This window comes from Populus euphratica, unplaced genomic scaffold (assembly GCF_000495115.2).
Source record: "Populus euphratica unplaced genomic scaffold, PopEup_1.0 scaffold23.1, whole genome shotgun sequence".
Classification (NCBI taxonomy): Eukaryota; Viridiplantae; Streptophyta; class Magnoliopsida; order Malpighiales; family Salicaceae; genus Populus; species Populus euphratica.
In genome coordinates this window covers 473,956-481,577 of record NW_011499892.1, presented here as the reverse complement: position 1 = coordinate 481,577, position 7,622 = coordinate 473,956, and positions in this window count along the sequence as shown.

The following is a 7,622-nucleotide window of genomic DNA, read 5'->3' as shown; positions in this document are numbered from 1 at the left end:
GCTGACACATTATCATCTTAAGTTTTAATCTGATTCGCTAGAGATACTATCTCACCTAGCACGCGGCTTTATCTACACCGTCCATTAATCTAAAAGCCTGATTGATCAGATATGAGCCATCCAAAGTCTGATTTAGGTGATTTCAAAGTCGTTTCCAACTTTTCTGGCCATTCCAAACACAACCATGAAGTCAGATTCAGCAAATTCAAACTCTAAAATTATAAAAAATGGCAGATAAAATAAAAGCTGTTGGAATTGAAAAATTTGATGGGACATATTTTGGATATTAAAAAATATAAATTGAAGACTATCTATATGGAAAGAAACTTCATCTTTCTCTGTTGGGGAGTAAACTAGAGAGTATGCAAAACAAAGAATGATTAACTCTTGATAGAAAAGTTTGGGGCATTATCTGGCTATCCTTATTAGAAAGAGTTGCTCACAACTTTACAAAAGAAAAATCCACTACAAGATTAATGAAAGTCTTCTCTGGGATGTATGAGAAGCCATCAACAAATAACAAAGTGCACTTGATGAAAAACTTGTTCAATTTGAAAATGACAAAAGACACCTCTGTTACACAATACCTCAATAACTTTAATACCATCATAAATCAATGGTCATCTGTTGAGATTGAGGTTGATGATGAGATTCATGCACTTATTTTGCTAGCTTCATTTTCAAGCAGTCAGGAAGGTATGAGAATAGTTATGAGTAACTCAGCCAGAAATTCCAAACTAAAATATGATGACATTTGATATTTGATCTTGGCTAAAGAAGTGCGAAGAAAAGACTCAGGTGAAAGTTTAAGTTGAAGTTCATGTTCAGCTTTCAACATCAACATTCGAGGGAGGAGATATAATAGAGACTTATCTTGAGGCAAATCAAAATCAAGATACAAAAGTAAAAATAAGTTTAGACTTAGAAAACAGGTTGAATGTTGGAATTGTGGCAAATCTAGTCATTACATGAAGAGTTACACAAATCTATAAAAACCTAAAGCTGACTCTGTGATCGCTACCACTGATGAGGTACAAGATGCTTTGATTCTTGTTGTTCAAAGTCTAATTGATGATTGGATTCTTGATTCTAATGCTTCATTTCATTATACACCACACCATGAAATGATGCAAAACCATGTTGTTGAAGATCACGGTGTAATCTATATGACCGATAGAAAACCAATGGATATTGTGGGTATAAGAGATACAAAAATCAAGACCATGAATGCACTTATAAAATGTAAGACATGTTATTGGATTAAAAAAGAAATTGATCTCCATTGGATAACTTTACAATGGTCGTCATTTAATCTTTTTTTCTAGAGGTATGTGGAAAGTATCAAAGAGAGCAATGATTTTAACTCACAGAAAAAGAACCACGAGATTTATAAACATCATTGCCTTTACTGAAGCAGATAATCAAACACAACTATAGCACTGTACACTTGGCCATATGAGTTAAAAGGGAAATAAGATACTTAAGTCAGAGGAAAAGCTGCTAGAATCAAAAAATATTGATCTAGATATTTGTCAAAAGTTATATTCTTATAGAATCAAAAAATATTGATCTAGATATTTGTCAAAAGTTGTATTCCTAGAAAACAAAAGAAGCTTAGTTTCTTAAAGATTAGTAAGACCTTAAGAACAATAAAGCTACAACTAATACATACAGATTTATGGGGTCTTTTTCCAATGGCATCTCTTGGAGGTTCTCAGTATTATGTGACATTCTGAAAAATAAATCTAAAGTGTTTAAAACATTTAAGAAATTAAAGGTTATGGTTGAGATTGAATCAAGTTTGAAGTTGAAATGTTTGAGATCTGATAATGAAAAATAATACATCAATTTAGTTTTTAAAAAGTATTGTGCTATTAATGGTATTAGAATGGAAAGGATCGTTCCAGACACATCACAACAGAATGACATTGCTGAACGGATAAACAGGATGATAAAAAATTTAGGGCTGATGCAGTTCATACTACAGTTTACTTAATCAATCATAGACCATCAGTTCCTTTGGAATTCAGACTACATAAGGAAGTGTGGAGAGGAAAGGATGTACAACTCTCTCATCTAAAGGTTTTTGGGTGTGTTTCTTATGTTCATATAGATTTTGATGCTCGCAACAAGCTAGATGTCAAATCTAAAAAATATTTTTTTATTGGCTATGGAGATGAAGAGTTTAGATTTTAGTTTTGAGATGATCAAAATAAAAAGATTATCAGAAGCAGGAACGCGATCTTCAATGAGAAAGTTTTATATAAAGACAGATTAAATGTAGAGATAAATATGGCTGATTCAGATACAAATCCATAAAAATATGAATTCATAAGATTAGAAGCACTTCATAATGTTATCGATCAAAACAAAAATCAAGATCTTTTACAAGAAGATTTAAGCATATCTATATCCACTACTACATAGGAAGATATGGAGCCAAATGAACCTATTATTTATGTTCACATGTCTTCAAAGACTGTAAAGCCCCCAGAATAATTCACACTTCTACTAATTATATTTTGCTGATAAATAGTAGTAAACCCCAAACTTATGAAGAATTATTACAAGATGAAAACTCAAGTAAGTGGGAGTTAGCCATACAGGATAAGATGGATTTATTGTTAAAGAACAAAACTTGGGAGCTAACTATACCACCTGAAGGAAAGAAAGCTTTGCAAAACAAGTGGGTTTACAAAGTAAAGAGTTAGCATGACAGAAGCAAACGGTTTAAGGTAAGACTAGTTGTAAAAGGATTTCAACTAAAAAAGAGATTGATTATGCTAAGATATTTTCTCCAGTCGTAAAACTCACAACAATAAGAGTCGTTCTGAGAATAGTAGCTGTAGAAAATTTAAATCTTGAACAATTAGATGTAAAAACTATATTTTTTTATGACGACTTAAAGAAAGATATTTATATGCAATAACCAGAAAGGTTTGTAATACAAGGAAAGAAGAACCAAGTTTGCAAGCTAAAAAAAAGCCTATACGATTTAAAGCAAGCTCCAAGATAGTGGTACAAAAAGCTTGATAACTTCATGTGTAGTTCGGGGTACATAAGATGCCAAGCTGATCATTGTTGCTATTTAAATATTTTTACAACTCCTACATCATTCTACTATTATATATAGATAATATGTTGATTACAGAATCTAACTTTGAAGAGATTAACAAGTTAAAACAATAGTTATCAAAACAATGTGAAATAAAGGATTTAGGAGTTGATAAACAAATACTTGGCATGAGAATCATCAGAGATGAAGATAAAGACATACTAAAGTTTTCATAAACAAATTATGTCGAGAAGGTCCCTAACATATTTAATATGGATAATGTTAAACCATTAAGTGCATCTCTAGGAAATCATTTAAAGCTCAACAAAGATCAATCACCAAAAACTAAGCTATAAGCTCAACAAAGATCAATCACCAAAAACTGAGTTATAATGTAGATACATGGATAAGATTCTATACGCCTCAGCTATCGGCTCTTTGATGCATGTTATAGTCTGTACCAGACCAGACATTGCTCATGTAGTGGGAGTTGCAAGCTGATATATAAGCAATCCTGGAAAGCAGTAATGGGAGGTGATAAAATAGATCATGAGATACTTAAAAAGTTCATCGGATAGTTGTCTTACCTTCACAGCTGATGGTTTGAAACTTGAAGGGTTTGTAGATGCTGATCTAGCAGGAGATATTGATAGTAGAAAGAGCACTACAGAATATGTATATACTGTGTGAGGTACTGTTGTTTCTTGAAATTTTACCTTGTAAAAGATCATCGCTTTTTCAATAACAGAAATTCAATATATTATAGTCTTAGAATCTGCAAAAAAGATAGTATGGCTACAAAGTTTCCTAAAAGAATAAGGTAAGATGAATGGAAAGGGTACTCTGTATAGCGATAGTCAGAGTGTAATCTTCCCTGCCAAGAATCCAGCATTTCACTCCAGGACTAACCATATTCAAATCAAGTATCACTTAATTTGATAATTGCTGGAAGACAACAATCTTTTCGTCGTGTCAAGGACTAACCATATTCAGATCAAGTATCACTTAATTTGATAATTACTGAACAATGAGCAATTAATGCTATAAAAGATCCGTAGAAGTAAGAATCCAACTGACATATTAACCAAAAGAGTTACACCTGATAAACTAAAGTTGTGTAAAACTTCGGTTGGTCTTCAATGATAAAAGATAATTTTATTTTTTTTTATCTCCAAATGGGAGATTGTTAGTAAAATGGAGATAAACAATGCCCTACCTCTACCCTATACGAGTGGGAAAAACTCATCTTCTACTTAGCACAAGGTGGAGGCTCAATTTAAGGCAAAAATCTTATCGTGATTGATGGTCCTCGTTCTTAACTTGGTCTATAAATAGACTCCATGAAAAGCTGAGAATGGGTTAGAGTGGAAGAAGATAGAGAGAGCTTGAGTGAGAGTAAGTTGAGTAGATAAGAGTGTTTTCTCTTTCTTCTTGCTTGTATTGTTTTTTAATTGATTAATACAAACCAGTAGCTCCGTGAAGTAGAAAAGTTGTTGAACCATGTAAATTTATGTGTATTTGATTTTTGAAATTCCCTAACACCGGCCACTAGCATATAAAGGTCTATCTATGCCCCGTACTAACGAGTGATCTATAAGCAAATAAATATTACATCTAGAAGGTATAATTTTTTTTTTGTGCTATATATATGCAGTGGAAAAGAATCCATTAACCATGCAAATGAAGATTTTCAAATTATATTCATTAAAATATGACCTTAAAGTATGTTTTTTTTAAAATATATATTGAATTGAAATTGAAAAGGATTTATATATTCATATTTTAAGGATACCACAATACAAACAAATTACATGCATAGAAAATAAAATGGGCTTACATTCCATCGTAAGGCTATTTAAGAATATTTGACATATAAAATAAAAATCAAGAATCTAAATCTAAGAATTTCTTCAAATTATTAAGAGAAAATATAAGTTTAAAGAAGTATTGAGTTTAGAAAAATTCTTACTTGTCTTGATTATTAAATGATTTAGGATATTCTTAAATATTTATCACATCAACTCACCTTAAGATTTTAAAAGTTTCATGATAATTGATTGATTAAACTATTAGTGTTTATCATCAGTTGTAATGTATGTCCCTCCATTGGTTGAGAAATGGATAGTTATCAATAATATGTTGGCTATAAATAGTTATGGATCCAAAAAAAATAAATTGTTTAATGCTATCTATATATAAAAAAGTTTATACTTGCAAACAATATATAAATATGTATTAACAATTGAGAACTTTTTATAATACTAAATTTAATTGTTTAAGTCGAGGTCCAAAACAACATTAGGGTAGCGACAATATCATTTAGAGCCTGTTTATTTTTGTATTTTAAAAATATTTTAAAAAACTTAATTTATTTTTTTACTAGAGCCTGTTTATTTTTGTATTTTAAAAAACTTAATTTATTTTTTTATTTTAAATTAAATTTTTTATATTTTTAGATTATTTCAATATATTAATATTAAAAATAACTTTTTTAAAAATATATTACTTTAATATATTTATAAAAAAAAAATATTTTTAAAAAATACTATTATCATACTCTAAACAACCTCGACTAGCATGGCAATGATGAGCATGCCCTGAAAGGAGTCTCATTCTTTGGTATTTGCATGGCGAGGATGGCTAATGTATTTATCCAACTTATATATTTAACGAGGATTATGCAATCATAGATACATTATTTTCTTCCATTCACACGTTTTCAATCTCTTTGAGTTGAAATTATCCATAAAGAGCAATGCTAGATTTTTCGAAAATCATGTGATGGATAGATTTTCTCAGATTATTTCCACTTTTGGATGACTGGTCGCCCACCTCAACCCCGCGTGGAAAATTTTGGAGGAAGCGATTCCGGTCACGACACACCATGAATTTAGAATATCCTCTTATTTTACTTTTTATTAAATTATTTCTATCCTTTCCTTCCGGCCAACCATGCAACTAAACAGTCCGAACCCTTTTCACTTTCCACCCTCCCAAATAACCATTCAATCCATGCGCCGAGAATAGTTGCGAGGAGCCAAAGGGGAGAATGATGTTCGTCGTTTCGTGCTCCGAAAGGAAGATATTCGTGTAATGCATCTATTAAATTAATATTTTTTATAATTTTTTATGATTTTAATATGTTAATATTAAAGATTAAAATAATAATAATAATATATATTTAAATAAAAAACACACTTCACCGCAATGATTATCCATCCCCGTATCAATTAAGTCATTAACCTTTGAAGCTTGTCGATTTTAAAATGTGATCGTTCCTATGTCGTTATTGTTAAAATCAAATATATAAGTGGCGAAATTGAGATTTATTCCGATAAAAATAATTTTATAATTTTGTTTTTTACTTCAAAAACAAGCTTTCATCTCGTTGAACAGGCAAATCTAATATTCTTCCCTTTCCATCAGGATTCATCACTCCCACTTTCAATTCGTCGAAACATGAGAGGAGATTTTCCTCCCCGTTATCTCTCACTTCCTTTTGATTTTCCTTTTGAGCCAAAGAGTACGTTGGTTCGTGTTGTTTAAAAATATTTTTTTTATTTTAAATTAATTTTATTTTATATGTTTAGATTGTTTTGATGTGTCAATATCAAATATAAATTTTTTAAAAAAAAATTCATTATCATAATACAAAATAAATAGTTAGGGTGTGGTTAAAACAACATTTGTCTCAAATTTGAATTTTTAGTTTTTTTATTGTTTTAATGTGTTGATATTAAATGTAAATATTAAAAAATAAAAAAAATTATATTTTTAAATAAAAAAATTTAAAATACAACATCAACCATGCTATCTACTTGCTTTTCCTCCCTCCCAGACTTATTTAGCTTTCAACTAGTTTAGAGGTTCACATTAACTGATAGGTCCATATAGTTTCAGCTTATTGCAATTTTGTTATGATCATCCTCTCGATTCATTCATTATTATAAGCTTGTTTGATAATATATTCATAATTACTTTTCAAATAAATTTTTATATTAAAATACATGTTGATAATTTTTTTTATTTTGAAAAATTATTTTTAAATTAGTCTATCAAAATAATTTAAAAATATTAAAAATATATTAATTTAAAATAAATAAAAAATTAAATTTTGGTACTTAATGTTATATTTTTTATATATTTTGTTTATTTTGTTTTAAAACTGCAATAACATAAATCATGTTGTTTTATTAAAAAAAATTTAACCATGTTAATTTCAAAAAAAAAAAATTCCATGGTAATACAATAAAGAAAAACTTAAATTAATTAACATGTTATGATCATCCTCTCAATTTATTCATGATTATAAGCTTATTTGATAATATATTCATAATTACTTTTGAAATAAATTTTTATATTAAAATACATGTTAATAATTTTTTTATTTTGAAAAATTATTTTTAAATTAGTCTATCAAAATAATTTAAAAATATTAAAAATAAATTAATTTAAAATAAATTAAAAATTAAAAATTAAATTTTGGCAAAAATATTTTTAATACACGAAATATATCAACAAGCAGTTGCTTTAAATTAATATCGTGTTCATATTTTCTATGCATCTC